Below are 9,815 nucleotides of genomic sequence, written 5' to 3' on the forward strand. Positions count from 1 at the left end.
TTTTTCTCTGATCAAGTTCTAGACAGGTCTGCCCACTATCACTGTTGGTATGCTTCTAAGACCCCTTGTGTTTCACTGGTTTACTCCCCCCGCTTAACACTGTATTCTATTTACAGAAACCACTGTTAACTAAGCACCACCCTGCCTCTAGGGCATTGGTTTAATCCTGCTGGTTCATACTCTTTTTTTGCTCTGCCCTTCTCCTTGTCACACCCTGATTTCCACCAATTTCTTTTCGCTCCACCCTCTCTGCATCATATCCTGTTTCCACCCTACTTGGTGAGTATATATATAAGGACAGGATTGTGATTATAGTTAGTTTAGACAGCTGAGATTGTGCTGCATTCCACATGAATAAAGAGATACTGCTTCCCAGATGAGCCATGAGTCCCTGGTCATCTTTCTCTCACCCATGAAGCTAGCGCAGCAATCACCATTACTATTCAACATAGTGTTGGACATTAGCAATCAGCCAGGAGCAAGGAATAAAAGGCATACAGATCAGAAGAGAAGTCAAACTCTCCCCATTTGCCAATGACATGATAGTACACACAGACAAATCTAAGGAATCTAGCCAGAAGGTTTTGGAAATAATCAGGCAATACAGTAAGGTGTCAGGCTACAAATGTAACATGCAAAAGTACGTGGCATACCCTATAAAACACTAAGTTAGAAGAAGATGAAATCTAGAAATGAATTTTTTTTTAACAGTAAACATTTTTAATGAGTCTTTGGCATTCAACTGCTATAGTTTTCCTAAGTAAACAATACTTTTCAACACTCAAGCTTTAACAGGGTGTTAAGTTCTTAAAAGTGTCAGGTTAATTGATAATGGCAGTTGGATTAAAAAGTGAATAATCTGCTTCTTTTAGAGGAAAACAGTTCTAGATTAGAACCTTCACATTCTTACTGTTTTTTGTTCTCCAGGGTTATTGCTGGGGCTCGGTGCCTGCACCAGGAAAACACTGCTCCTGGAGGACATCCCTCCCCTTTATTGCCCTTGTTGTGGTTGCTACTGTTGTTGATGTAGTTCGTTGTTGGATAGGACAGAGAGAAATGGAAAGAGAAGGGGAAGAGAGAGAGGAGGAGAGAAAGATAAGACACCTGCAGACCTGCTTCACCTCCTTTGAAGTGACGTGTGATTAAACTGCTGCTCAACCTCCTGACCCCCACAATATTTCTTAAGTGTGAATCCCCACATGAAGGAGTAAATAGGTATGCTTTCAATACATGAGTCACTGTGTGTTGCACATTCAAAACCATTCTTTGGGAATAGAACTTACATAGTTATGTAAGTTCATGCACACAAAAAATCCTTAGTCCAAAAAGTGTGGGTGTTGAGGTATAGCCCTTGAAGATGTTTTCTTCCTTGTAGATTTTCTAAAAACTTGAGGTTTGAGCCAAACTGGGTATTTATCTGATTTTGGCTATTAACAGGTTTTTATATGTCTACATCTTCCAGACAGTGGGGATTCTGAATACGTGCGACACATTTCAGACTGAGGCAGGGCCATCAGACCTTTACCGAGTCCACTTGTGCTTTCGGTTCTTACATATTGAATGAGTTCTTTCATGCCGGGTACAGTTTGACAGCCTACCAAATCTTTTACCGTGCTTTTGACAGCTGTATGACCTTTCTGCCACATGAGTCTGTAAATGATGTACTAGTTCTTTATTCCCTGGGAAGGTTTTCCCACATTCTGGACACTTAAACATCTTCTCCCTTATTTGGATTCCTTCATGCTGACTCCAATGAGAATTCTGATGAAAGTTCTTCCCACAATGAGAACAGGAATAAGGCCTCTCTCCTGTATGGACTCCTTCGTGTTTGTTTAGGTTTGTTTTATGATTGAAGCCTTTCCCACAGTGACTACAGTTATAAGGTTTTTTTCTCCAGTGTGAGTCCTCTGGTGGGAAACAAGGTAAGAGCTTTCGTTAAACTCTTTCCCGCAGAGTGGACAAGTGTACCATCTTTTTGATCTTCGATTTCAGGTAAGTGCTACAACATTGGTATCCACATATTTTGAGAGTTCTTCTAGTGGAGCATCATTTTCAATGGTAACTAAAAGATTTCTCATTTTTCTTTCCATTGCAGTGGATGCATTTAATACTTTATCATAATTTGAAGGTTTCTTAGAGACCATTTCACCACAATCTGATGGGTGTTCTCCATGATTTTCATTCTCTCAGATTCTTTTCAAAGATCACCATCCTCAAGATTACTGTCATTAACATTTTGAATGTTATAGACCAAGAAAAGTCCTATTCTCGCTTATTACCCTCGGGGGTGGGGGTAAGTCACACATCTGGAGCAGGCTTGAGGAGCATCATCTCCCCAACATTGTCTTCCTTCTCTGAGCTAGGCCACTGTGCAGAATCCAGGCTCACACACTCTTCTTGGGAGTGAAATACATTCAAGTCCTCAAAGACTGTCAGCTCCTCAGGCTTAGCTTTCCAACATGGAGACAATGTGTCCTGTTTCTGGTGGCCTCCTTCTCTGGGCACAAGGCTCACTAAGGGATGAGGTTGTGCTCTGTTCAGAAAGCCAGGGCTCCCACCCCTAACCGAAGCCAGGGGGTCCTTGGTTTTCTCACTGGGCTGGACCAGGCCTGACTTGGGCAAGAAGGTGAGGAATTGCTCCAGAAGCAGCTGGTGGATGGTCTTGGGCCCACTAGACACATTCTGAAGGAGGTCTTGTCCCAGCTTGGAGTTCGGAGGAACTCATAGTATGAAGGACTGCTTTGCCTTCTTGGAGGGCACAGGATCCACTTTTGCAGCCAAGGCGTCTTACAGCCACACAGCACCCTGCTTTCTAGGCTGGCTGCCCAGGCCTCCCTCTGCCGCCCCGAAATGGCCGGCCGGGAGATCCCCACTCTGGGAGAGACCTGGAGACCTCTCGGGAGTAGCCACACCCTTTGATCGCCCTACTGCGCATCCTCCTTGCTGCCTGCCGGCGACTACAGTTCCAATTCCTTTTACTATAGCAAGAAAAGCAACAACATATGTAGAAATAAACCTAACCAGAGAGCCCGGGCTTCTCTGTGGAGAAGTTCAGAGCTGGGCTGATCAGAGGGGCACTGCGGGTAGCTGAGAAAGTGCGGTCTTCAGGGGCAGGTTTCAAAGCTGGGCTTCTGGGGCATCAGACCCCAGGGCCATCAGGTCTCAACAGGTCTCCAAAACCAAGGTCTCAGCTTCCGGAAGGCAATAGTTGACTTGAGCTGCTATCTTGGGGTGCTTTCCAGAGGTGAAGATGTCAGAAACAAACTTTTCAAGCAGGTCCTTGCATTCATGGAAGAGGGCCAGTGTTCTTGAGGTAATACAAAGTCCATGGAGTCCTCACTCAAGGCAGGGGCTGGTGCAGTGGGCTCCACTGAGCTCTCAGGGCCTCAATGGGCAGGTGCTAACCAAAGAAGTGAAAGACTTGTATACTGAAAATGATGAGTCACTACTCAAGGAAATAGAAAAAGCCACAAAGAAGTGGAAAGGTATTCCATGTTTATGGGTTGTAAGAATTAACATCATCAAAATGAATATACTATCCAGAGCCATCTACAGATTGAATGCTATCCCCATCAAGATCCCAACCACATTTTTAGGAGAATAGAACAATTGCTACAAATGTTTATCTGGAACCAGAAGACCTAGATTTGCCCAAACAATCTTGAGAAGAAAGAACAGAACTGGAGGCATCACACTGCCAAATCTCTCACTGTATTATAGTACTGTTTTGCTAGGATTGTGGGAGGGAGAGATAACCCATCTGTCCTTCTTCCGGCTTCTCTTGTTGAACAGGTTTCCCTTTTGAGCCATCCAAGTCACAGCACAGCAGAATGTGGCATCCTTTGTGACAGCTGTCTAGTACTCCAAAGAAGCAAGAATCCATTATTGTCACCTCTGAGAACTTATTCGTTCAGGAGCTGCGTGGTGGTGCATCTGACTGGGCACACAGGATATAATGTGCAAGAACCCATGTTTGAGCCCCTGGTCCCCACCTGCAAAGGGGAAAGCTTTTCGAGTGGTGAAGCAGTGCTGCAGGTGTCTCTCTTTAGCCCCCCTTCCCTCTCAATTTCTGGCGATCTCTGTCCAATAAGTAAAAATATATATAACGATAAAAAAAGAGATGTGTTAGCCCACCCTCTTCTGTCAGGCTGTTTGATGGGTATTCATCATGACCCATTTTTCCTCGTGGCTCTGCTCTCTCTGAGTTTCCCAATAATGTACGTTTCGACATTAACCCATAATGACTGACTCATGGGATTTTGTTGTTGTTGATTATTTATTTATTTATTTATTTCCTTGTGTATTGAGGTCAAACTGAGAGTGAGGGAGTCGGGCGGTAGTGCAGCGGTTAAGCACACGTTGCTCAAAGTGCAAAAGTGAAGTAAGGATCCGGGTTTGAATCCCCGGCTCCCCACCTGCAGGGACATGACTTCACAGGTGGTGAAGCAGGTCTGCAGGTGTGTCTCTTTCCCTCCCCCTCTCTGTCTTCCCCTCCTCTCTCCTCTTCTCTCTGTTCTGTCTAACAATGATGACAACAATAATAACTACAACAACAATACAAACAACAAGGGCAACAAGTGGGAAAATCAATAAATAAGAATAAAAAAAAGTTCCAAGTGAGAGACCTTAACTGATAGTAACAAATGCAACTTTATGAGGGCAGCAGAGGAGTGTTTATCGAACTTTTGTTCTTTTCAGAAGTTGAGTTTCCAAAGTTTTGAATGATTATCATTTCACACAGACTTTCCTAGAACACTGCCAGTTGTAAAATAGGACTTTTTCAATTGGTATTTGACATAGTTAATGCCTTTGACCAGTAGGTGGCAGTCCTATGCAATAGTTTAAAGTACTTACAGAAGGTAAGGAAGGGTTTCTTAGTATTTGAATCATCTGTCCATCTGCTTCCTCCCCTCCTGACCACCTCCCACTGGTATTCTACTCAGAACAGCAGTCTCTTTCTTGCCATATCACCTCTCTTCAGGTGCCCAGGGATGTCTTGCTGCCAGTCTATTTGCTCACATGAAAATATCTTTTTTTGGTTAAAATTTATTTAGTAAATAACATTTAGTAATTTATTACTAAATTTATTTATTTATTTAGTAAATGACAGGACTGTAAGATAAGAGGGGCACAATTCCACCCCATTCCCACCACCAGAGTTCTGTATCCCGTCCCCTCCATTGTAAGGGTCCCTATTCTTTATCCCTCTGGGAGTATGGACCAAAGATCTTTCTGGGTGCCGAAGGTGGGAGGTCTGACTTCTGTAATTTCTTCTCCACTGGACATGGGCATCTGCAGGTTGACCCATACTCCCAGCCTGTTTCTGTCTTTCCCTAGTGGGGTAGGACTCTGGGGAGGTGAGGTTCTAGGACACATTGGTGAGGTCATCTGCCCAGGGGAAGTCAACTTGGTGTCATGGTAGCATCTGCAACTTGATGGCTGAAAAAGCACTAGGATATAAAGTAGAACAATTTGTTTAATAACCAGGAGCCTAAAGGTAAGAAAGGAGTAGGTGACATTTGGTGGTCTCTATTCTGGAAAAAGGTGTAGGTCTATTTATTATTTTATTTATTATTCTGTGGCATTGGGGCCCTTTGTATACACCACAGTTTCACCACTCCCTGGTCAGTTTTTTCATTCATGGAGTGAGAAAGAGGGAGACAGAGAGAGAGAGGAGAGAGAGAGAGAGGAAGAAAGAGAGAGATCACCAGCTTAAGGTGGCCCTTTCCTGTGATGTCAGGGTTCAAGCCTGCACTGTTTTCCAGGCAAGCATGTGACCTACCAAATGCCTTATCTCTCCAATTCTAGGAAAGGTTTTTTTTGGGTGGTGGGTCACTAGAATGTGGTACTCACCTCTCCCAGCAGCCGTTTCCCCCCTATAACTCTTTGATAGAAGGTGTGTGGGAGAGAGAAGCAGTTGGGGAGGAAGGGAGAGACAGAAAAGTGAGGCACCGATAGCATTGCTCCACAGCTTGTGAAGCTGTCCCACCCCGCCCCTCCATTGTAGGTCGTGATGGAGGCTTGAACCCAGGTCCTCACAAATGGTAATGCAGGCTTGAACCCTGACATCACAGGAAAGGACCACCATGGCTGGTGACTTCTCTCTTCCTCTCTCTCTCTCATTCTCTCTCCTATCTATCTATCTATCTATCTATCTATCTATCTATCTATCTATCTATCTTTCACCCTCTTTCTCTCTCCATGAATGAAAAAACTGACCAGGGAGTGGTGAAACTATGGTGTATACACTCTACTGGGAATGTCACCACCCTACCGCATCCCCCTCAAAGGTCTTTCATACTTAATTCTAATCAGCTTATAGGAGCAGAATCTGCTGCATACTTTGCAGGGCTCAGTATAAAATGAAAACTCAAGATACTTAGCTCAAAATTTATCCAGATTTTTTTTTACCAGAGCACTGCTCTGCTCTGGCTTATGGTGGTACAGAGGAGTGAACCTGGTACTTGGGAACCTCAGGTATGAGAGTCTCTTTTCATACCCATTAGGCTACCTACCCCTGCCCCATCCAGAATCTCAAGACACAAAGAGAGCCTCAAGCCAAGCATGAGCCCCTACCTTCTGAGTCTGCCTATGTCACACACCTATGATACCAGCCTTGTGTAAGACATTAAAAGCCCTCCCCTTCTTCTGCTCTCTCTCTCTCTCTTTCACCCTTCCATTACTTTCTGCCACTGCCATGCCAAGACATCTGACCATTTAGTTGCCTCATTTGAAAGTTGACTAAACTACATTTCCCAGAGATGAAGTGACTTGCACATAGCCCTGGCTGGTTGTGTCAGACTGAACTGAGTTCTCCTTCACCAGCCCCAGGCGCACCCTCCTACACAGACTCTGAGAGGGAGATTTTGAGAACAGTTTTCCCTTCTACTCAAGACTCTTGTCTTTCCTACAAGAGAAGGACATGGGCTTGTGAGTACCAGCTATGTGTTTTATTCTTTTTTTTTTCATTATTATTTTTTTTTCTTTAGTGAGCCTGGCAGTAGAGTACCAGATTAAGCAAATAGTGCAAATCACAAGGACCCACTCAAGGATCCGAGTTCAAACTGCTTGCTCCCCACCTGCTGGGGTTTGATTTGCAAGTAGTGAAGCTGGTTTGCAGGTGTCTGTCTTTCTTTCCCCTTCTCTGTCTTCCCCTCCCCTCTCAGTTTCTCTCTGTCCTGTCTGACAACAACAGCAGCAACAACAACAGCAACATGGGAAAATGATGGGCTCCAGGAGCAGTGAATTCATAGTGCAGGCACCGAGCCCCAGCGATAACCCTGGGGACAAAAATAATTAAGTTTTTTTCCCCCTCCAGGGTTATCACTGGGGTTGTTGTCAGCACTACAAATCCACTACTCCTGGAGGCCATTTTCCCCTGCTTTTGCTGTTGTTGTTGTTGCTGCTGTTGTTGGGTAGGACAGAGAGAAATTGAGAGGAGGCTTAAATAGAGATGGAGAGAGAAAGACACCTGAAGACCTGCTTCACCGCTTTTGAAGCAACCCCCATGCAGGTGCGTAGCCAGGGGCTCTAACTGGGATCCTTAAGTGGGTCCTTGTGATAGCCTGTTTTTCTCTCCCCCTTTCTTTCTTCCCCTCATCTCTCCATTTCTCTCTGTCCTATCCAACAATGTCAACATCAATAACAACAATAATAACTAAAACAACAATGAAAAAGAACAAGGGCGCAAAAGGGAATAAATAAATATCAAAAAGAAAATACTATGAAAGGAAAGGTCTCACCTGAGTAATGAGGGTGAAGGGTTGACATTCCATGCCTGACATCTCTGGACACAGTCTGAAGTGAAGCATGCTGAGGTGGTACTCATTACCTTGATTAGGTTGGGATCAATGATCATGCAGATGCATTATCATTCTGTATGAATTGAGAGCAGCATGCAGGAAAGTGAGCCCCACCCTAGAGGTTCCAGAACTGGGGGAAACACAGGCTCTATAGAGGAAGCTGGAGGTTCCTCTGCTGCCTTAGGGTTTAAGAAGACAATAGTTATTGCTATAATCACATTATTTGGTAATTGGAATAACTGTGAAATATCCCTTTGTTAATGTTTGCTGTATTATACACAACACCACCATAATGTACGTCCTTTGAAATTATTTGTATATAGCTGTGCCACCGGTTACCTCTGTTCTCCCTGGTCTAAGCTTTTAAGAGAGTCAGCATATCAGATACATAGACTCAGCCTATGAATTAAAAAGACTCAGTCTGTGCTTTAAAAAGTTTGAGACATTCAATCAACTTTTCCCCTCTCATATTAATCAAATAATGATTTATATGACTACAAATTAATAGGAGTGTACATAAACACACAAAAAGACACAATAGCCTGCAGTGAGTCAGTATGAAGTTCATAATGATACAGTGTCTACTTAGACTTAGATACCCTCCTCACCTACTTCCCATTACAGTTCTCTCACTCACTCCAAAGCTCACATTAGAAGGCAAGGACTGCAAAAGATGAACAGAAGCAAGAGACTGGCACACTTTAATGAGGACTCTTTAGTCACTATCAAGCCACCCCATCAGCTGGGACCCTAATCAGGGAGTCCTCAGATTCCAAACAGACATGATGGGCCTAGGTCTCAAATAAATACCTCTCTCTATTGTTACAGGTCATTTCTATCAGGAACAACACAATAGACCCCTTTATGGGCCCCCATAAGACCTTGTCCTCAATTTGGATCAATAATATTAGAGAATGTTCCATTCTCTGAAGGGAGGCTGGACAACATACTCTGTGCTACACCTGAGGAAGATGGGTCGATATTGGAGCAACCTGGAATGTTGCTACTTAGGAGCACAGAATGTGAGCTCAGATCAACAGGGATGCAGAGGTCACATAGGCTCCTGAGGTGAATATGGGCCCCAGATCACATCACATCAATGGGGTTTAGAGTCAACAATATTTATAGCCCTTCCCTATATTAGGGAGCTACTCTCTTTCCTGATCCATCTTCCTGATATTTTTTTCCAGTCATGCCAGCATCTCCACAGACAATAACATGGATCCACAGGCATATCAGATTTCAGGCTCAGGGAAAAAAAGAAAAGAGAAAAAAAACTAGTATAGCCACAGGCCCTTTGGAATATAACTAAAATATGCCTACTAGCTATCTACAAAATGGAGGGTAACCCCCTCACCCACTCCCCAACTCTTCATGTGCACTATTCCAGCCTTTTGGTCCATGATTGGTCAACAATTTGTTTGACTTTGTATGTGAACTCTCTTTTCAGCTACCAGGTTGCTGATGCTAGCATGATGCTGACCAGACTTCCGTGGACAGACAATCCCCCCAATGTGTCCTGGAGCCCCACTTCCCCAGTGCCCTTCCCTACTAGGGGAATAGGAAGACAGGCTGAGTGCATGGATCGACCTGTCAACACTGATGTTCAGTGGAGAAGCAATTACAGAAACCAGACCTTCCACCTTCTCCATTCCACAATGACCTTGGGTGCATACTCCCAGAGGGTTAAAGAATAGGAAAGCTATTCCCAGGGGAGGAGATAGGATACAGAATTCTGGTGTTGGGAATTGAGTGGAGCTGTACCCCTCTTATCCTCTGTTTTATTCAATGGTTCCTTTCTATAAATGGAAAAATTAAAAAAGAGAGAGGTAGAGAAACCTGCAGTACCCCTCCACCACTCATGAAGCTTTTCCCCTATAGGTGGGGACCAGGAACTTGAACCTGAGTCCTTGTGCACCCCACAGCTGTGTGTTTTCTCTAGAATGTCTCAGTAACAATTTCAGAAAACTGTTGCTGTTTTCTTCATTTGTCAAGCAAGGGGAGTTAAGATGC

The 9,815-nt window shown here is 44.1% G+C and overlaps 1 pseudogene; it reads right to left on the minus strand.

The window, feature by feature from the left end:
* Nucleotides 1–1,320: 1,320 nt before the first annotated feature.
* LOC132536601 (zinc finger protein 200-like) lies at nucleotides 1,321–6,279 on the minus strand (annotated as a pseudogene).
* Between the last annotated feature and the right edge of the window lie 3,536 nt (nucleotides 6,280–9,815).

Source organism: Erinaceus europaeus, unplaced genomic scaffold (assembly GCF_950295315.1).
Source record: "Erinaceus europaeus unplaced genomic scaffold, mEriEur2.1 scaffold_700, whole genome shotgun sequence".
In the NCBI taxonomy this organism is placed as follows: domain Eukaryota; kingdom Metazoa; phylum Chordata; class Mammalia; order Eulipotyphla; family Erinaceidae; genus Erinaceus; species Erinaceus europaeus.